Source organism: Panulirus ornatus, chromosome 38, assembly GCF_036320965.1.
Source record: "Panulirus ornatus isolate Po-2019 chromosome 38, ASM3632096v1, whole genome shotgun sequence".
NCBI lineage: Eukaryota > Metazoa > Arthropoda > Malacostraca > Decapoda > Palinuridae > Panulirus > Panulirus ornatus.
Genome location: NC_092261.1, coordinates 7,032,408 through 7,055,453, shown reverse-complemented (window position 1 = coordinate 7,055,453; position 23,046 = coordinate 7,032,408). Strand labels below are relative to the sequence as shown.

At 50.1% G+C, this 23,046-nt stretch overlaps 1 protein-coding gene across 1 annotated transcript in view; it reads right to left on the bottom strand.

Annotated features, from left to right (window-relative positions):
- Nucleotides 1-23,046, bottom strand: part of LOC139760859 (nitric oxide synthase-like protein) — a 112,010-nt gene that overhangs the window by 76,393 nt on the left and 12,571 nt on the right.

Sequence of the window (23,046 nt, the reverse complement as noted above, 5' to 3'; positions counted from 1 at the left end):
GTGGCCACTCCTTACGGCAGCCAAACCAAACCCGACCAGGACTCGACCAAAGCCAAGCGACTCGAAGGAGAGGAGGGCGTGGTATGACGGGAAGGGCGCGGTGTGACGGGGAGGGCATGGTGTGATGAGGAGGGCGCGGTGTGATGGGGAGGGCGCGGGGTGACGGGGAGGGTGCGGGTCGACGGGGAGGGTCACGTGACCTTCACTTGGGGGCGGGTGAGCGGACCCAGGTAAACAGGGGGTGGTAGTGGTGGGGGATTGGGGGAGATAAGGCGGAAGAAACATTTCTTTTGTTTCGTCTGGGGGGGAGGGGACCGAGGCGTTCCGGCAGCCCGGTCCAGCCATAGCATTAATCTCACACGGTCCAGGATCAATTAGCACACCTGTCTAACTTGCCGTGTGTGTGTGTGTGTGTGTGTGTGTGTGTGTGTGTGTGTGTGCACTGGAAAATTCGGTCACTGAAAATTGCTTTGGTCCAAGGCTGTGTTTATCCAAACTCCTGCTGTACGCCCTTAAAAACACGACAGCACAACGCTTGAGCACAATGATACGACCCTTGACCAAGACGGCGTACGACCCTTGGGTATGACGGCCCGGCGTTTGACCTGAGCCTTATGGGTAAGGTCAGTGATCAGCCCATTAGACCCAGAGGTAGTTGTGTCGGAGTGCTCAAGGGTCGTACCGTAGTGTTCAACGGTCGTACCGTCGTGTTCAAGGGTCGCAACGGAGTGCTCAAGGGTCGTACCGTTGTGATCAAGGCGTCCACTTGGATCTTCTTCTGTTTCATTTTGTTTCCATAAGTCCTAGTCTTATCCCGTATGTTCGTGCGTGTGTTGCCCAACTTACCTTCACCCCCTTTGCCAACAAAATAATGTTTATAATTCTGTGTTACTCTTCATACACCCTGTTACTGCTACGTATTTCACAGAATCACTCATTTGTTTTTCTTTTACGTCACTACCTATTTTCCAATGGGCTTAGACAGCGGCCATGTTAGATTCCATCTTAAATATATTACAACGATCATAATCATCGATTTCTAAAAGATTTCCCCTCTGCCAGGAGTCGAAATAAATCAGAGGACAGTGTGGCCCGAATGGTTTCCCCAGTTAGCTCACGCAAAACTCATTTGTCCTGGGTTTGCTGGCTGCCTCCGTGATTGAAACTGAACAGAGATGAAAAGCCATCGATGTGTTCTCGTCCTGGAACACCAGGAATGGATTAATTGCAGAGAAAAATGATCTGGAGGCGAGCAATGCCATACGAGACTAGGAGGCGAACTCTGGCAGACAAGCTGGCCCGAACAGCTCCTCCAAAGAGACATTCACACCACACCATTCTACCTGGCGCTGCCGTAACCAAGGACTAGGCAAATGAACTCACGAGATGGCTCGATGCACCTAGACTGTGTTCGCTGGAGGATGGGAGGGAGAAATGCCGACTTACATTTTGGCTGTGGGTCTCCAGAATGTCTGTCATCTATGGCAGCTGCTCTGCAGTCCTCTGTGGCTGTCACAATGTCACTACGCTCGAGTCAGTAACGCTATATTCTGCACGTAAATTTCATGTAAGCTTATTAACTGACGATCCAGTAGGTTAGAACGGCTGTCTGTTTCTCCAAGTATGCGAGCAAGCGATCAGACCTCCTCCTTACTACAGGAAAAAAAAGTCGAATGCTAAAAGGTGATGGTGAAAGATGTACACGTTTCCACCACATGATGGGCCAAGAGGACACGATCCTGCCTGGGTGGAAGGCTGAGGAGCGAGAGGAAGCAATCAATCCGGCACATGACGGCCGGCCACTCCACTACCTGCTGGAGATACAAATCAGGACCATTCCATCCACTGCACGGTAGCGTCATCCTCCTCTTGCCTCTAGTAAGACCTGACTTTCGACACCCACTGCATGACGGCCACACTGCCCTCTACTTCTGATCCCACATGACCTGGCTCTATACCATCTGAGGCGACCTCTCTCCCTGCTGATGTAGGAACTTTTTCAAGCCAACTCCACCATCAGTACCACTTCACGTCAGTGCCACACCATGTCACACCGGGTGTGTGGGATTCCTATACTCCACCGCCTCACTCGGATCAAGGGGCCAGGCTAACAGCCATGCACGACCTGGTCCATCATAACCAGTCGTCTGGGTCGTTAACTTACAACAGAACCTGGTCTCTGGGAGTCGTTTCCACCGCCTGACAACCTAGATACGTGGCTTCTGACCTTTGTGGAATTATTCTATGGCATCTGACCTCTGAACCGCTACCTTATAATAAGGTCATCGTTTATCACATGCAGTCTCTGTACACGGAACACATTCCCCTCCCTCGCCTGGCAGTGAAGGGGACCTGGAGTGGAGATAGGTTAAAGGTACGTAATCCTACCTACAGTTACACATTTACACCTGGGAAGGTGTAAGTGTACTGAGGGACGGCTATGTTGTGTATCTCCATTAAGAAGCAAGTGTTTCCCATGGCTACACCCATGAATAGAAAGAAACAAGGCGACAGACTGACACATATATCCTGCCACTACCAAAATGTTGCCATGAAAAAAGATAAGAGATGCCAGAGATGATTTTAGCGTTGTATACACTCTACCTGTGGCTGCCAAAGGCATAATAAACCAACTCTGCTTGAATGATTAAAACATCTAAATGGCAGACACACAGACCCACGGCTATCCTGAAGATAACATCTGATAGTTTACCTGCAAACTCATAATTTGAGTTTTCAGGTAAAGCATCAGGATTTCCATCAACATTTTCGTCATTTTCACGAGACTCCCAACGCAAAGCAACCAAGCAATATAAACCTGGCATATGTGTGAGAATCAGAGCACTGGCGGTCTTTCTGATATTTCAATATAGCAAAGATGAGGTCCAAAGTTACCAATAAACACAATTACAATTCTACATCATGGATTCTGAGCTAACTACGGAGGCGTCAACATCACGCCATAGGTCAGGTCATCGTACACATAGCTACCTATGTAATAGCTTGCTCCGTTCTATTCACAAGACCGTTTTCTCATTACATTCATCAAGACAGAGACGCACTAATGTGGACCTTCATCGTGAGGACAAGCGGTGGACATCTCTACGGAGCCGCCCTTAATCCAGCCAAGATGGCTTAGTCATACGTCAGTAGGTCGAGACGTCTACGATGCGTGTATGAACCCAAACCAAAGCCACAGCGAGTCAGATTACAAGACCGTCGAACGCGCCAAGCCTCAGGTGTCAGCACACCTATGGTATATCCAACAACCCCGAACTTATGAACTTGAAGCAACAACCACCACAGAGTCGTATCTAATGCCCGTTTATCAGGCACTGTGACCAGCGCCGGGCGCGGAGGAGTGGCAGGAAGGAGCGACACCCTACCTTCGTCTTGTGGGCGCTCTCCCCTCACCCTCGTCCGCCCGTACCCGGCCCTACCTACTTCTCCGGCGCTCGCCTCAATTTGGCCGGGAATGGGCCCAGCCGGAGATTCCATCAGACCGCTGCATATTAACGTCGCAGCTTCCTGTTTACTAGTCAATCATCACCCAATCTGACAACTTGGGATGTGACAGGAAACGGCGAGATAAAAGCTCCGACGAGGCAATTTAATGCGCTGGTGCTCCACGATGGAACAGTAATGTGGGATGGGGACAGGGAGTGGGAGAGGAAAGGTCACATGAGGTGTTAACAGAGTAATGGAGGGGGGAGGAGGTTAGGGGAGGGAGGAGGGGCTTGCAGACTGCTCACCCTCGCCATGGATCACGAGGCGGCGGTGCCCACGTGGCCAGCAGCGGGGAAAGAGGGAACCACGCGGTGAGGGCGGGCCACACGGGGGGTGTGGGTGACCCAACACACGGGAGGGACAGTTACGACCACTAACACACAGATGATCCCACTCCACTCGTGGCGGTGGCGTGGGATCTGACCCCACGACCAGAAGGTATATCAACTCAGACAATTTCCCTCGACCATCTCACTGAGTAAATACAATGTAGACTTTATGAAGATTGCGCAGAGAGACAAAAGTTGACACATCAAGGATCCTGGAATGATCATGAGTCTTGAGAGACTGAAGCACCATAGCCGCTGTGAGGCTTGACACACTGAGTGAGGGGGTGCAATCCTGGGAAACCAGGCGAGGCAACAGCGGTGCAAATACGATGTATATGAACCGCTTTGACGGAAGAAGCTGGTACGCGTTAGCCTCTCCTGTCAAGCAACACAATCTAGACGAACAGTTTCAGGGGTTCGCCATTAGCTCCAATGATGATTTGTCACGCCGTCTGTCATCCAATGTCAAACTGACTAATGGGAGGCGCTCAGATCTGGTGGGGTGTGGTGTCCTGTGGTGTGGTGTTGTGTGGTCTGAGGCGCTCTGATCTGGTGTGGTGTGGTGTCCTGTGGTGTGTGGTCGGAGGTGCTCTGATCTATTGCGGTGGGGTGTGCTGTGGTCGGAGGCGCTCAGACCTGGTGTGGTGTGGTCGTGTACAGACGCCCGAGGTGCTGTAGACATGATTAACATGCCACCACCTCAACACATATGGTGTATACTCCTCACCAATACAAGCGGTTCTCCTCACCATCACATGTGATGTATCCCCCCACCATCACATGTGACGTACTCCTCACTCTCACATGTGGTGTATCACTAGACAACTGTCCAGTTGCTGTATCAATACAAAAAAAATCTTGTAGCGATTCTATAAAGTTGCACCACAAATGTGACTCCTGCCAAGATGCAGTCTGCGAGGTCAATACCCTTGTGTGAGGGGGTCGGGTGCTGCCAGCAACAGCCGACGTCGCTCCCGTGGCTGACCAAGTACTCTACGGACACGCACACCCAAATTTCATTACCTTTCCAGCAGACGATTATCTTAAAATACAAAGCAGAGACATTACAGAACTGGAAGATCATAATAGCAACCACGTAACTAACCACTACAGAGTCTTCCATCAAGGTGAGGTACCTCTCTGCTGGCTTCTACTTCTTCCCGCCCAAAAAACAATGGATTTCAAACTCGCCCATGTTCGACGGCCTGAAGAACAAGGGAAGGTCTTAAGGATATTCCTGTCGACAGCGCTGACGTCAAATCCCGCCTCGCCTCAGTCATCCACATGTCAGGCTTGGCAAGTGATTTTCCTAACCACTTTAAGTCGGTGTCTTGCAGTCGACGCCACTTACTGCGTTAGGAGCATCATGCGCCCCGCTGCTCCCAGCACCCTTCCCCTGTCGCACTGAACAAACTTCAACAATCTTTAACACATCCTGGAGAAGACTGAGACCGTCTATCGCCTGTCTGTCTGTCTGTCTCTTTTGTTTTATCTGTCTCGCGTTCGAATCCGTGCGACGCGAAGAGTACGTCAGCGTAGCTAGCCCTAGTTTGATATGATCATTTCTCGCGACATTTTGATTTGTTAAAATCTCTAAGATTTCCCATATAGCTGTTCCTCGTGTGTTTTGAGTGTGTGGGTGACGCTGAACTGCTGACGAGGCCGTTCACCAGAGCGTTTGATCGTGGAGTCAGAAGTCTTGGCTAGGCTGGGCCAGGCATAGCGACCCCTGCACCAGAACACCTACCACGGCTGACAACAACGGTGTTGCAAACACCTTTGGTAAGGCTACCCCTTGGCTAGCCCTGGTCTGCCAGTTGTTATAGGCAGGTGGGCCATTAAGGCCACACCGCGGCCGTGATGATCACTGCCAAATGTGACTTACGTGGGACTGAATTCACGAAGCATTTGTGCACCAGAAAAGCTGACACGAACAGTCTTGGGTCTCTGTTCCACAGTCTGTTGAGCACTGAAGGGAAAGAAGTCCACAGGGTTTTGCGGATATGGGAAAGCCAGAAAAATAATCTGTTAGTATTGATAATATCAATAATGATATCATTATCATCTTTATTATACCTATTAATTATCAACTACTCACTGAATAATTTTCCAGAGAAAGGGTTGCTACAGTTTACCGTTTTAAGCTGTGTTGTTACGCAAGTCCATCCTGCATCTGGGCAGCAACAGCTGCAGTGTGTGGGTCAGGTGTTGCGGCCAAGGACGGTGTTGTGCAGTGGGAGGCAACATCTGCGGTGTGTGACATGTGTTGGTGCTACGATTTGCTAACGCTACCTTACCAAACTTCAGACACAGATCTTCACATGACTGGCAGAGCGTCACCGAGAGCAAGAAAGATCCTACTCTGCGAAGTACTCACCTCCCACAACATTCCAACGTACGTGTCATATTTCTTCCCCTCGCTGTTCTCTGTGCGAGCCTCGGGCGCTGCACTGCGGCTTCGTCTCTTGCTTAACCTCGCTGGTGAGGGAGGGCACCAACACTACACACATTCAACACATACGGATACATCGTCATCGGCAACTTACGAAAAGGACTTCAACACATCTCTGTGGATCATCCTGCTGTCACTCCTCAATGCTCTGCACGGTGTAGACATCTCCCCATCCTCTCCCTTCTGTGTAGGGGATGCACACAACAAGGTCTCGGGAGACATCCACACACACACACACACACACACACCATGGTGTTTAGGGATTCCCCGCCGACACCGGATCCAGACGATTCCAATTTGTGTGATTTATGACGAGTCGTCAAGACGTCAGGCCTTATATTGCTGATGAGGAGACACGCTCCCCTCCCCAGTGTCTCGCTCGCACCCACCCGAGCTGTGTGTGTGTGTGTGTGTGTGTGTGTGTGTGTGTGTGTGTGTGTGCAAGCGGCCAAGACACCAAAATTACTACATGAGGTACTTGTCGCCCAGGAATGACCCTTGGCCATGACAAACTTAAATTTTGACACGACTGCGTCAAAGACATGCCGATCATCGCCTCATGCCCGGTGATACTGATACTGGCCGTTCTGCAGGCACGAGCCTGCTGCCAGTCGTCGGGCCGATACTGTCGTACGCGCTTGGACGGCGGGAGAGAAAGACATGGTTATCTTATGGTCAGTTTGTTGCCTTATAGAAATGAGCACTTGGGCCTAAGTCTATGGCTCTTCCTAACATCCACTGCTGAATCTTTTATTATCACCTATAATCTTGAGTCAGTGTTATCATTATCATCATCACTCATCATTTCATAATACCTGTCATTGTTAAAATCATTATCATTTTTAATCATTATCGTATATCATTATCGCTATGACTAAAAAAAAATAATAACGACAACAACAACAACAACAATAATAATAATGATAATACACACACACACACACACACACACACACCCACACACACACACACACATACATACACCATGAAGACAAAACGAAATTCCAGCTCGTCTCGGAGCCTCGCCTCAAATTTCAGCCACCAGCCATTATTCCAGGGATGTGGGAAGGGAGGCGTGTGGTGCCGCTGCTTGCACCAGTATAAGCCAAGGCAGACGATAAAGTCATCCAAAAATCAAATTTCTCTCGTCTCTCCCGGGTGACGTCACGCTCGGGGGGGTCTGGTGCGGGCCAACTGATTGGCCTAAATTTAACCAATGGCAATGGAGCTCCCGGTGAGATGACGTCACTACTTCGAGGCCAATAAGAGCAAGTGATCGTTATAATTGTGTGATCATTGTGACACGGATGAGTTATCTTTTCGAGCATGAGTGCACGACTCTTGAACATTACCGTCGTGCTTAGGGGTCGTACCGTCGTGTTCAAATGTCGTACTGCAGGGATCAGGAGGTCAGTATTTATGTGGTGGTATGTACGTGGGTGCTAGTGGTGGAGGTGATTTAAGTGGGTGGAGGCATCAGTTGCAGTGGTTTGTGTACGTGGGACCTCAGGAGAAACAGGAGTACAAGAACAAGACTGGGGTTCCACCTTCACACTCTTGAGCCTATGCTATACGTATGTATATGTATAAAGAACAGTGTCATGTATAGTGAGACTCCATCACTAGACAGCCCAGTCATAACCTGAATCACACACACACACACACACACACACACACACACACACACACACACCCATGTATACGCAACTACACACACCCACTCACGCGGGCAACGTGCTTCACTTCCATCTGTCACCTTCAGCTGTTGACCTAAGTAAAGAAAAACTGTAATCCAAAAACTCTGCTCAACGTGCAATATGACAGTGATAGAAGTAATATCGAGAAATTATACATTGGAATGAATGAATGACGGACATTTGGATGCGTAATTCGCTCCCACTTCAAACTTATCTTATTCCCTTATCGTGGATGCCACATGCATCTCAGACCTGTACACGAGTGTTGGAAGGGAGGTATTATGAAATACGATGCTCGGCCCTTTGGTTATTCAGTCGTTTGCTGTAGGTAAGCAGAGAAGCGGCTTCGTCATCAAGGCAGGAGGTGGCAATTCTAGTCAGAGACAGACAGACAATATCGCACCTCAAGGAGTCTAAGAATGTCAATACAATGTACTGAGGGAGAGAGAGAGAGAGGTCTTCCAATGTCTCTCGGGTGGTTAGACCCGATAACGAATGACGTAGCAACGCCAACCGACCGCTATTTACTATGTCGTCCCTGTGGAGAGGCGTGAACCCATATTTCCCCCACCAGTATGGGGCACTTCTACCACGGAAAGGTACCCTGTGTCCGGCGTTACGAGCTGGGACGCTACTCACCCTTCCCCTCCTGGAAGACTGACCCACCAAATTGACAGCCTTATATGTGACAGACCGGAGCCCAACGCACACACACACACACACACACACACACACACACACCGGGTGATTTGTGAGGGGAAACTCAGCATACGACGTATCAGTGAGAGGCACATGGTAAACACACCGTTCAAAGTGGGTCTCCTTATTTATAATACGACCCTCCGAGCAGATGGGGCCCCCCTGAACATCAGGCCGGGGAGCAAACACTGTACCGAATGGCTCCCATACCAGAGCCGGGAGAGATCTATGGTGGCTTCCATGGCCCAAAACACTGTCCCAAAAAACAAGGTGGGGAAAAAAATGGCCGGACAGCCAGATACACTGTATCGAAGAGGGAGGTGAACTATAATGGCAGGTTATACAGGTTGAAAGCTGTGTCTCAGTGAAGGGTGAACAATATGGCTGGTTCGACGAGTGTTAAGTGGAGGACTGACAACATGGCAGATCCCACAGTCGCCAGGTCTTCACCAGGCAGGTACAAGTACCCCTGCAGCCTAGTGGATCCCTCTCGAGTTCATAATCCTGAGGTGGACAGCCTTAGGGTAAGAGGGTAAGAGCTGTTCACAAAATACGGGAGTTTAACGTTGTTTACCCTTATGCTCCAAGTGTTCTTATGACGTAGATCTGGCAGAAGAAAACGTGGAAAAAACTCCCCATGTTCGGATAAGTCATTTTCCGGTCCTTTGAGGTGATTACCGAAGCTAATTGCACATGAAACCAGGAGGTTAGTAGCAGGTCTGAGCGCTGTGGGCTCTGCTAAAACTCTCGTTAAGTATGCTTCCCATATTTTCTTGCCAAGATCAATTTCACTACAAGGCTTCGACCACCAAGACAAAACGTCCCATCGGCGCAAAATAGTCCATCACTTTCCCATAACAGCACAAAATGATTAGCACCCTCTCCCAACAGCACAAAATGCCCACCAATCTCCCAAACAGCACAAAATGTCTAGCAACCTCTGTCAACTGCATCAATGTCCATCAATCTCTCTCAACAGCATAAAATGTCCATCACATTCTCCCCTCAGCATAAAACGACCAGCTCTCTCTCCCATCAGCACAAAATATCCACCTCCCTCTCCCTCTCTCTCTTCGATCGGCATAAAAAGACCACCTCTCTCTCTCTCTTTCCCACCATCAGCACAAAATATTCACCTCTCTCTCTCTCTCTCTCTCTCTCTCTCTCTCTCTCTCTCTCTCTCTCTCTCTCTCTCTCTCTCTCTCTCTCATCAGCACAAAATGTCCATCACCACCTCCGGGACTCGGGCACAGCCAACTAGACCTGTCTTGCGGCGTAACGAAAAACAGACGCAGGACGTTGTTTTTCAACGCTTGTTTCCGACGCTGGGGAGTAGGGGAGAGGCGGGTGGCCATCGAAGGTCGGGAGTCGAGGTGGGTGTCTGGAGGTGAGGTGAGGTGACGTGAGATGTCCTGACGCGCCTGACATGACTGGCTGGGTCACCTCGCCTGCTCTGCACATGTGGACGACTCAGTGACACCTCCACATGACATATGTCACGCTCAAATTTCACATAGACAGTTTATGATCTGACACGAGGATGAGGACGCCATCTTTGTCGCACAAAGTTACGTGTCACCTGAAGGGTAGTGGGTCCTTCCCTCTCACCCCTGCCATACCCACCACCACCAGGGGAAGGGGTTAAGGTAGTGGGTCCTTCCCTCTCACCCCTGCCTTACCCACCACCACCAGGGGAAGGGGTGAAGGGTAGTGGGTCCTTCCCTCTCACCCTTGCCATACTCACCACCAGGGGAAAGGGTGAAGGCAGTGGGTCCTTCCCTCTCACTCCTCCCTTACACATACTCAGCAGCTCACTCACCATCGTCCTCCTACCCAAGCCATCACTAGGGAGAGGGAGGTGCAGGGTGACACTTCAGGGCACAGAGAGAGACGGGGGGTCAGGGAGGCTGGCGTCAGACCTCAGTACCCACCTCATATACACCCCCGCCCCCATAAACCAATACAGTAAGAGCTGTGCTAATCATCACAAAACCAGCCACTAACAGCTCAATATTCCACGTCACGCCGTTCCGCGTCGCAGCCAGGGTGTGCTGGCGGTAAGACAGCGCTCTGATTAAAAACAAAAAAGGGCTGAACGTCTGCATTAGATTGAACCTAATATCAATCCTATGAGCAAGAAGCAGTTAAGAGGGTGTCGGCCATACGCCTTAATGTAATATCTCTTATCATTAGGGCGGCCATTAACGTTATCAGGAGGACCTCAAGTGGAAATATACACATCGTATGGCAGACCACCTGGGTGGAGAGCCGGACCCTCCTCCACCTCACAGGGGGCCACATTACCCACATAGGCCACACCCGCGGAGCGGGAACTGTCAGCTTCACTCCGTAGAATTCCTTCTGTGCGAATGCGACCTTCCTTTTACACAGTTCTGCGAAGTCGCTATCTCAGAACTATATAAAAGGGAAGAGATGCTGGAACACTTACCACACCAACCGAAGGCACTACACCTCTCCTACCGGGGCCATACCTCCCACGGGAGGACTGCCACATCTACCACACCTCCCGCTGGGGTGTGGAGGCCACATCGACGCAACCCACACACGTCGCCCACACACTCCTCCATTACTCATCTAATCTAAAACACATTAGTGAGGTCCTGACGTAGCCCGTCTGCCTGAAGTTCGCCAGGGGCAGGCTGATGACGTTCGCCAGGGACTGAAGGCGTTCGCCAGAGACTGAAGACGTTCGCCAGGACCAAGATGAAAACGTTCATCAGAAAAAGGCTGAAGGCGTTCGCCAGAGACAAGCTACGACGTTCCTCAGCGATGGAATGACGACGTTCCCCCTGGGAGTAGAGGCTGTTGTCTTTCTGACAAATCCATCTGAAGCTTTCCCCTGTACACTTGCTATGATAATGACAATGCTGCACGTTATGTATGAGGAGAGTTCCCTGTCTCCACTGTGGGGAGGGAGGGAGATCATCCTTGGTCAAATGTGCACCTCCAACCACACACCCCCAAGCACATCCTGGCTACCCCTGATCCGAGACGATACAAGCTTAGCCTGACAGACGACAGCCACTGACCTCTACATGTGTACACGTCTCCTTCCTCCTGTGTGTAGCTGGGTTCAACTAAGGCTGTACTAATCATTTGATGACGATAACATCTCAAGGATTAAAAAAAAATATAAAGTACGATTTTATCGAGGAACATGACAGGTGTGTGATGCGAGTGTCAGCTGGACGATAGCGGCTGGTCTGTAGTGATAACTCGGGTGGGGTGGTGAGGGGGTTGGGGGATGGCTCACGACCCCTCCCAAACTGTCGCCGTAGAACACACATTCGGACGCAGAGAGTGGAGGAGAGATGTATTGGTAGAGGGAGACCAGCTTGTGGCGAGGAGGGAAACACGAAAGAAATCACGAGACCATGCACACACGCACACACACACGCACACACACACACACACACACACACACACACGCATACACGCACACATACGCGCGCACACACACGCGCGCGCGACTTTGGGGACCTGCGATCTAACCAGAGCCCTAACCACCTCGGCCGAACGCACGAGTTATCGCCCTTCTCATAGCCGCAGTGAGATATGCAGAGTGTAGGTAAACAACTCCCTGCACCAAAATAACCTTCCTTCATGATTCCCAGCTGACCTCTCACTGACTGCAGCATTGTTGGCCAGCATTACAACCACCTTTTATCTTTTTTTTTTTTCCTCCCTCACTTATCTTTACCTGGGAAGCCGTACGCTTGTAAGACAAGAGGCCGGACGCTACTTGCTGTCAGCGTACGACGACAGTGGCTATACACTTGGGGAACACCAGAGATGAGGCCTAGCGCCAGGGTCTTGGTACACTACCTAGTCTTTGGTTCATCTCACATACACGCAGACCACGTCCAACGCAGCCAAGATACAGATATCTTTTATCAGTCACAAGTTCGACCACTGTTACTTCGTCTGTCTACTCCCGCGATGTTTCGACAAATTGAAATACAAGAAATAAAGGAATTTATCAACCGAGTAAATAACCAAGATCGCAGGATCGTCTTGGGGCAACTGTTGCATCTGTCACAGTTCCCGCCACACACACACACACACACACACACACACACACACACACACACATATATGGAATAACGCGTTCGTAAATGGCAAAACTCGACGAATATCATAAATGTCGAACATCATTGCATCAGCGAGGTAAGAATGGATGAGATAAAGCATTAGATGATTCATGACCGCCTTGCGTACATGTTGCCTGCGATAACACACCATCACGACCACTCACGCCTGCTCAGATAACAGAGGCAGAAAGTGCTTCAGGCTCGTGTTAAGTCTCGATTAGATTCGAACTCTCGAACTTTGTGTTCGGTATGACCTCATGGACGAACCCGTCCAGTGTACGCTACAAACCTCGCAGCCAAGTAGCAGGACGTAAGTGCAGGACACATTCCTGATCGTAATCATTAGATTAACTGATGGTAAGAGTCTCGATAAAGTGAGACCCCTCACCGTTACAAGTCTGGCTAGCATGCGTGAGGGGCTCGGAGGTGACTGGGGGCGGCTGTGAGGTGAGCAACGAGGATACTGAAAGGTGTTGAACGGAGTATTGAGGGAGGAGGGAGTTATAGCAGGACAGAGTGCGGTACAAGGGCTGGGAGGTGTGAAGTTGTGAATGATGGCGGGCCAGGGAAGCAATAAAGTCGGGGAGATGAGCGGTGGCGAGAGGTAGTGAGCAGAGGTAAATATACAGCTGACAACCTTGAGCGCGATGGCCTTTTGGGGTGAGGGAAAGACGTGAGGAGGAGGGAAGGAGAGAGAGGGAGGGTGAGAGAAGGTGGCGGATACGAGACGGAGGACCAAGAACATAAGGAGTCCTGTTGGTGGAGGGAGGTAGGTGGAAAAGAGCCTAATGACCAGCGGCAATCCTGAGGGAGGTGTGGCAAGACGACCAACGCCGCCCCGAGACGAGGAGAAGCCTGCGGAACCAGGCCTCGCTCCTGGGGCACGACGTATGGGGTACTAGTAATACAGGATGGCCTTCCTGTAGCCTATACCCCGCAGGGTGGTACTTTCCTGTACCCAACACCCCTTGGGGGGTAATACTTCCCTGTACACCCCGCCCCACGGGGGCTCATACCACCCGTTTGACTTATATTTTGATTGATATCCGGCGTGAGGACGGGTAACGGAGACGCATGGAGCTGGGTAAGGCGTGGCCCGGGGCGGCACCACCACTACACCTGCGCTTCCTCCACCTCCCTCCTTCCCTCCACACATGGGGCCGCCGAGATAGACGTCAAATATCATTTTGTGAACAAGGAAACATGTAAACGTGCACATGAGCGTGAGTTATGTGTACAGTGCTAGGGGGTATGGTGAGGTGTGGCATGAGGACGGTGTGTAAAGCGAGGTACGAATCCTATCAGTCCTCCTCCTCAACGGTGAGGGCGCGGGCGGGGATGGAGAAGGCGTGGGCGTGGATGTGCACACAGTAGGAACAGAGGGTGTGGGCCTCAGTGATGGGAAGTTGTAGAGGGAGTGATGGCAGTGTATCAGGTGCCGCCGTCAGCACCGCTCGGGGGAGAGAGGGGGCGGGAATTCCATTCAAAATTCAGGAGACGACGTGAGAGTAGCTGGGAGGCGGGGCGGAGCGGGGCTGTGGGGCAGAACGGGTGAGGGAGGGGGTCGTGGGTGGAGCGGGGTTGGGCGGTGGTGCGGTGTGGAGCGGCAGAGGAAGGGAATATGAGGCGAGGCAGGGTAGGGTGGGGGTGTAGGTGAGGTTGGGCATGGAGGAGGTTTAGGATGGAGCGGGATGGGGCAGGCTGGGCGGAGCAAGAGAGGAGTGTGGGATGAAGCGGGGCAGGAAGAGGATGTGGGATGGGGCGTGGAGAGGAGGGGCTGTGGGGTGAAGCTGGGTGAGGGAAGTGTCAAGAGAAAGCTTAAATAAGCCAGTGTAGCGCGGGAGGAAGGAGACCGCAAGACGCGAGTTACGGAAGAGCTAAACTCGTCACAATCACACACGACACAATAGAGAGGAGGAACATAAATTAGAAAATAGTCAAGAAAATTAAAGGTCGTTTTGCAAGTCGCTCAGGGGGACGAGTACAGCACCAAGCACGACCACTGCAACGCGCACAGGGGGAGGAAATAAGGGAGAGGAGGATAATGAAACAAAGGAAAGAAGGGAAGGAACGAGAGAAGGGAAATGACGAAGAGAAAGGCGGGAAATGAGAGTCAACACACACACACACACACACACACACACAAACACATCTTGGTGAAAGTGACCAATCATTTCGCTACACCACAGCTGCCCAACCTTACTCATGAGGGCAGCTGTGGCTACTGCTGTTGCTGCTGATATCGCCACTTACCCAACAGCTGCAGCCATCCTAACCAGCGCTGCTCTGCCAACAGCTGCACTCCTCCGCCTACACCCTACAGGGAACCGCCCCGCACACAGCAACACTCTACCCCCAACACTTATTACCGCTGCTTCAGACACAGATGTTCCACTAACCATGACGCACCAAGAATGTGTGACCTTTAAACCCTTTCACGGACAATTAGAATCGGGTCCCTTTAGTCAGGTGGAGCTAACAAGTTCGCACGGAGGATTTAACCATAAAAATTACGTGAACTTAAAACCTCTGGCCGCCTGACCCTTTAAGTATCACCATCAGTCATGTGGGTCGTGTCTGAATATTAATTTTGATTATGATACCAACCTGTTGGCTGGTTCTTAGGTCACTACTCAGGATGTTAGGGCGACAGACACACATATACCCGTCTACCTACACGGGAGATCATTGCCATCTGGCACTTAGGAGATTCTCCTTTATTTGAAAAATAATCACATGTAATCTAATTAATCAGAGTTGATCTGTGGTTTAACATTCTATGCTGGGAGGTCGAGGCTCATGTAACCATCTAAGGTGCGTCCATATGATCCTCCACGACAAGTTATTCGCCGAACAAGTCTATAGGAAGGTCATCCCACTGGTTATTCTTGACGAAGATGACAATGACATCTGTATTCAGGGGTCCCCCCCAGTCCTTAAAGGGGTGGTGGTGGTAGTAGAGAAGGAGAGAGGGGGTCAACATGCCCCTCCAGGGGGAGACCTGGGTCATAAAAACATATAATAATTATTCTCAGTGGATCGTAATCTCTAAACACAAACATTATCATTCTTTTCTTACCATTTCATGGGATTCTGGTTCGTATTTAGTTTTAATTCTTAGTTGGTGTTACTGGAAGCCTTGCGGAACAGTGGGATCTGCCTCGAGGATGGAAGATAACGTCCACTGAATTACAAGAAAACACACACTTCAAAAGACAAGCATCGCTGTCGCGGGTCTCCAGGTCTCAACCACGTAGTGTATGCGACACGTACACAAACAACCACGTAGGCTTCGACAAGGCCTGTAGAAAAGAGCTCGCCAGACCTGACTGTAGATGACCCTAGGGTCGTGTATCTGTACAGTATCATATGGATACTCAACCTTCAGAAGCTCTTACACTCTACGCAGGATATCTACTTACCATTCCTTGATCATAGGGTTAGTCAGCCTTCTGTGTTCATTACCATCGGCTTTCATATAGCTAGTTCCAGCTGGCAATTAGTCCTTCTAACTAGTGGCAGTCAATGGTTTGTTTTAAGCTTGCATACATAGGCACTGTCCCAGTGCTCCGTCGGCAAGGATAAAATGGACACTGGTATGGTCGTTTCTTATATAAGACCCAAACAGGTTCCCTAGGCGGGAGGAGAAAGAGGACCGGGAGGCGAGGAGAGCTGCGGCAGCCACACACACGCCGGGCTACAGCCTCCCTCTCACCAGGAACACATAGACTGACCGACACAATCACGGTGCCCCCTCCACCCGACGTCCCCTCAAATTGAGGATATAACCCAGGGTTTTATCCATAACAATGTCTCAATTGGACATTTTACGCACGTAAGGGTGGGTCGCATCCCTTTCCACACCACTTGAGATGCAGGAACCAAAAGCTGGAGAACAGGAAGCCAAAACCATAACTGAAGACCTCAGACAATGTTTCCCGATTCATATATAACAAAACAAGTCTCGTATGTCCTCTGCTGAAGAGATTACTCTCCAGGGTCCACTGTAAAGAATTCAAATTGTTGACTATAAAAACGAGTTAATCTGGAGTCTGTTGACACAAACAGAAAACCCCTACAAGCAATCTGGTTGTAACGGTATCCAAACAGAGCCAGGCTAGGGAGGGGAGGGGCCCGCGCCGCCGCGCGCGCGGCAGATTGTCTACACAACTTTACGGGAACTTCTCGCTTCCCATCTCCATTGAAAACGTACTTCAGAATGTCAAACTCCGTCCGTGTCTGTTGACTCGTTCCCGGAGACACGCTAATGAGAGTCACCGTCCATGTTCTGATGACTTTCCTCTTTATGTTCAGTCAGTGACCTCGCTGCCATCTGACACTACAGTGGGTAACTAGGCCCTCTGTTGCCTGTCTCTCCCATGCAGTACTTGTGGTCAGGGCGGGTGTGTTCCACCCTCCTCGTCTCGCCTGAGCTCGACGAGCAGAGGATACATCTGCGATCAGGTGGGACCCCGCGTGACGACAGAGTGGGGTCGTCTACTCCAACAGTGGTACCATGCCACATCAAGGGCCTAGCCACCTGAAGAGATGTGGTTATGAGGGAATCGGCCACCTTGAAAAATGTGTTCACTGAGATGCCTATTCAACATGATGAATGAGCTCACCGAGGGGCACTCTCAACTCGGTCAATGAGCTCACTGAAGGGCATAACCTTGGTAAATGTGCTCATTGAAGGGCATAACCTTGGTAAATATGCTCACTGAATGGCATATCTTTCACACCTTCACAAGTATGCTCACCGACGGGATCAGCCAGGTCAACAAATATGTTTACTGAGGAGACTCTTCACTCTCACAGATGTGCTCAGTAAGGGGCCTGGCTACCTATATAGAGTGGCCAGTTGGGGAGGGGTGAGGGAGGGAAGGCTACTGTAAAACAGGCATTCACTTTAAAAGGCCGTCCAACATAACAGACCCTCACGGTGAATAGAAAGTTTGTGGTCCTTTGTGCTTGGCAAAGGGGGGACCAGTCGACGCACGTACTCACGCACGCTCAACGCAATGAGCTTCGTTCTTACGTACATAAGAACTGAGGACGATACGTCACGACGGGAAGAAATCTAACACAATGATCAGCTCACGAAATTGAAGCCTTCCGTCTATCGGTTTCGATACATCAAAACCTGTATTCCACACTCCAAGTCTGACCCCAAACTTGCCACTGACGACGGTTCTTGGGTAATTCCTTCATAAGAATAATGTCAGACGACCCCGGCAACCATGTAGGCTGGTTGATATTACTACAATCAGTGATCTGTTCAAAGTAGACATAAACATTTCCATCCCAAGTCAAAACTGGTTCAGATGCCAACTCCAGATAACGAATTGTGTGTTATTTGACACAAGGGTCTGGCTTTTGTATTCAATCTTACAGTTTTGACAATTATATGATTACGGATATATGAAGTCTATATTGCTGAAAAAAAAAATCTTTGTACAGATCTCTATAACCACAGGGACTATTTCAAACCATCTTGGCGGCGATGGTTCTTGGATGGTTTCAACTTGACAGTTGTGTCTGGTGACCCCGACCACCATACAAGATGAAGACTTTACGAAAACCAGAAATTTATTCAAATAGCCAAAAACGTCCTTATTTTATGGCCGATTTGCCTCAAAAATGTGATCCGGAGCAACATTATCACAAGATGTTTAAAACATATATCATTTTTTTTCCCCTTGTGCTAGAGATATATAGTTTGATCTATTTCTCGCTTACGAAAACGAGTCGTATTTATAAGGCAACGCTAAAGCTAAGTTGAGCGGTAGGGGTTTATATGAGCCGCTAGTTTCTTATCTTCTACAACCGATTAACCCTACAGGGTTCTGTGGAAAACAGATCCTCATCCGATCTATACATTCACTAAGAAGTAAGATACACAAGAGTTCGTGTACACACTGAGCATAAACTCGAGCATACATGAAAACAAATAAAATCACACGGGAGGGAGGGTGAGTGTGAAACATAAAAACGTCAACGTTAAAACCCCTACACCTCCGCTAGTAAGGACATTTACAATTCAGATTCATTTGAAAATCACCTCCAATCATTCCCAGCGGCGACAGTCGATCCAGCAGCAGGAGACGCACCCATCTCTCCAGAACGATGCGTCCGTGTTTTTAGGGACATCCCAGGTGCTCATCAACGGTGAAGCTCCCTCACCCACGACGGGGGGCTCCAGCTGACAGTAGCGACGGCCACAGGGGGGATAGAAGAATCCCCTGTGAGACACACTACGCCCCTCAGCGCGACACCTTCGTCGCAAAAAGGGCCACTGAAAGCCTCCGTGGGAGGACGCCCTATGCTACACAACGCCTCTATAACCATATGAAGGCTCACATAACCACATACGATCACTCAAGACCTTAAGTCTAGCCTCACGATGGCAACGATGGGGGGCCCCCTACCTCGCCCTCAGAGTGGCTCCCGTGCCCGACGAGAAGAAGAACCCCCCCAACACCTGCTACTCTGACCCTATATCCACGACGGCCTCTCTAACTCCTCCAACAAGCGGAATCTTTTCTGCCTTTGATGGGGCAGTTGAGAGAACAAGGGGAAGGAGGGGTCTGGCAGGGAAAAGGTATGGGGAGGAACACAAGCTCAGAGTTTTCTTCTTTTTCCCCCTAGTACTTTAACAGGGCAAAGCCAAAACTGCTCAGTGTGATACGCCTGAGCGTATTGATGGAAGATGAACTACGCACAGTCTGTACTGTGCAGACCAACTGTTTGGAAGTATGATCTAAACTGAGAAAGAAACCGTGGCGGCTCTTTGTTCTCAGATGGAAGAGAGAGAGAGAGAGAGAGAGAGAGAGAGAGAGAGAGAGAGAGAGAGAGAGAGAGAGAGAGAGAGAGAGTACTTACTCACTTGCATACTTACTTACAAAGTACTTGCAACGGGACTTTACCAAAAGACAGGGCCAGAGCGTAGCGCTCTCCACAGGGGAAAACGAGAGTTACGGAGACTCTCGTTAGTTACGTAATGTCAAGTGTTACGTGTGAGTTGGGAGCAGCCCACGTGTGGGTGATGCAGGAAGAGGAAGACGGTAACCTGGGGGGGGGGGGGGGTCAAGGGAGTGGAACATGACAGCCGCTGAAGTAGTGGCTCACTTCGCGCCGTCGTCACTCACCTTCCGGATAAACAGATGGATAGTGCCGGTACAACACACCACCCCCTCGCATCCCACCCCCTCCCCTACTCCCGGTAGGTGGTTGCGTGCCGTGAGGAAGAGAGAGAGAGAGAGAGAGAGAGAGAGAGAGAGAGAGAGAGAGAGAGAGAGAGAGAGAGAGCCTCCCACCTCGTCCTCAGAGTGGTTCCCGTGCCCGCCAGAATATTTTTTTTTCCCCTCCACACACTCCACACCAAACCTACACTTACAACATCTACTCAAACTCTCTCTCTCTCTCTCTCTCTCTCTCTCTCTCTCTCTCTCTCTCTCCAGCAGCGCCCTTCGCACAGTCATCCCACTGCTCCAACGCTCATTCCCCTTACTGGCCCCGAAATCCCCCGCGTGAACCATCCGTGTCTGAAGGAATGGAAATTCTCAAGTCCTCTGTGGATTAAGGGACTTGTGTGTCGAGTGTTGGGGATATCGCGGCCGCCAGAGCTGCTCTGTCCTTTATTATTGTACGGCTGGCAACACACGCATGGAATCTCCTCACCGGCGACAAAGCGTCGTACTTCACGACACCGAAAATATCCAATTGCTCGCCATCTGAAGTATAGACTTGATTTAGATAAATGGCATCGAATGCTTTCCAAAAGTGAAACATGAAAATGAAAAAATACAAAGGATTAAGAGAAGGAAAGAAGAAGAAATGTTTCGCCGGCTGAGAGGGAGATAATGACACAGTAAATGCATCATATTATCGCCGACCAATTTGCGACAGTCTGGGCATGAGCCACACCCCTGGACCATCCTGAATGATCGTGTTCGATTCCATTAAATTACCTGGATGTAGTCGTGAGCCAGGAGTGGTGGCGCTTACCTGAAAATCATCGGGCGACTTCCGAGACGATCTTCACAAAGGTGAGAACGTTCTAATAACGAAGTCAAGGAATTACGTCACTCACGAATAATGAGAAGTATTGAATCGTATCTAAGACCACTGAGGGCCAACATTCAGTGAGGTAAACAGGAATATGTTTACTCTCATCAAACTCACCGTAACAAGTGACTTTAACAATGAAATGTCGTGGTAGACAATTACCTTCATCCCACCTATATTTTCCTATACCATGTGTGTGTCCGTATGTGTATTCTTCCTCTCTCAAGGACCTATCAAAGCGACAAGCCTCAGCATCGTCAGGAGAGGTGCGTGTGTGTGTGTGAGGTAGCGATTCGACGAATGACAACATGGATCCCCGACTCAACCAGGAGTGAGGAAGAACCAAGTGTCAGAGGTGAGGTAAAGTGTAGAGAGGACAATGGGTCACACTCACCACCTGACGGGTCTGGTCACACGGCTCCTCCTCCTCCTGGTCCACTCCCTCCCGCACTTACCTGCAAAGTTAAGAGGAAATGACATACTTGCGATGGAAGACATGGGTCATGGTACATGCCTCACACTGAACTACACACCACGTGTTTGTGTGTACGATTCATATTTCTGATTACTATAATGGGAAGAGAGTTTTAGAAACAGCAAACATAGCAAATACACACACGCACACACACACACACACACACACACACACACACACACACACACACACAGTATTGGTGTGGTCAGGGCCCTCAAAGAGGCCATAAAGATGCAAATGAAATTCGAAGTCATTCCAACCATTTGTATGTTCAAGGATTTTTGTTTCTGTATTTTTTTCTTTAAAGCTGGTGGAGAGTTATCTAAACCCCCTCACCCCTCACTCCTCACCCCTTGTGGTGGAGCCGTGTGACTGCTGGTGGGTTGGACAACGCCACCAGCTCTGCCTAGGGTGGGCCTACGAAGGCAGCTCCGACAAGACGAGAGGCGTAGGTCGACCGATTTATACGATGACGCGGTTTTGGGCGAAGTACAGAAATGCAGCAGCGTCAGTTCGTATGGGTACTGAGTGCCGTTGGCTATAGCTACTGACGAGAGGAACTCGTTGAAAAAAAAGACGAGAAAGAGCCGAGGTGACGAGATACTTCCCTGTGGAACACCACTGTTTATAAGACAAAGATGGAGAGGTTGATCCATCAATAATCATGGGGACACACACACACACACACACACACACACACACACCAAGGGAAAGAGGAGGCACCGTAACGACCCACCCCACTCCACCCCACAGGAACACTTAACACCCGCGCCTTCCACACTCCCAGCTCCCACACCTCCTCCTCCGCCTCCTCCCTCAGGGATATAAATACTTCTCTTCACAGCGACGTCCGTCATCAACCCACCCATCCATCACCGTAGCTCGTGCCTTGTGACCACAAGCCACCTATCACTCAGGTATTTTTCCTTGGTCGCTCTTTATCGATCTGGGAACATTAGCTGGCCAACCCTACCCTAATGAAGGCAATGTAATTAGTGATTTTTTTCCTCAACCCCCCCCCCCTCACCCACCGGTTAGCACTACCCAATTACCTGCTCTGAGCCAAGCTTGCTCCTCTCTCCTCTCACGACGGCAACAGAAGGTGCAGAAGGAGAGCAGAGTGCCAACAGCGGAACTTTATGTTGCTTACGGGTCTACAAGTCCATTTGAGAGGCTGTCTGTCTGTCTGAGAAGGGGTAACAGCTGACGGGGGATCAAGAGGTTAATCAATAAAGGCGAGAGAGAGAGAGAGAGAGAGAGAGAGAGAGAGAGAGAGAGAGAGAGAGACGAGCATCTCTGTGTAGAACCCGAGTGTGTATTCGAAACCAGCTCAGGTATGTTCTTTAAGAGACAACTATTTGTGTGTCCCGGGGACGGTGAGTTTCGACACTAGTGTCGCCCCGTCTCTTAACCTGGAATATATATATATGTACCGTGTCTTTACTTTTGTAATGTAAACACACACACACACACACGAGCCTACGCCTGGTACTAATTTATCGACCGCCCCCACGGGAGAATGAACAGCTATAGCATGACTGTAGGCCGACTTCCGCACCCAGGACACGTCCCTAGATCCCCTCGCCCACAAACGCACCGATAAGACACAAACGCTCCGTTTTGCCTCCCCTTAAACACTTCGATTTTCATCTTAGCCTCAACGATAGTTCACTCCTGGATCCCTCATGACATGTCCTCCTAAGTCTGT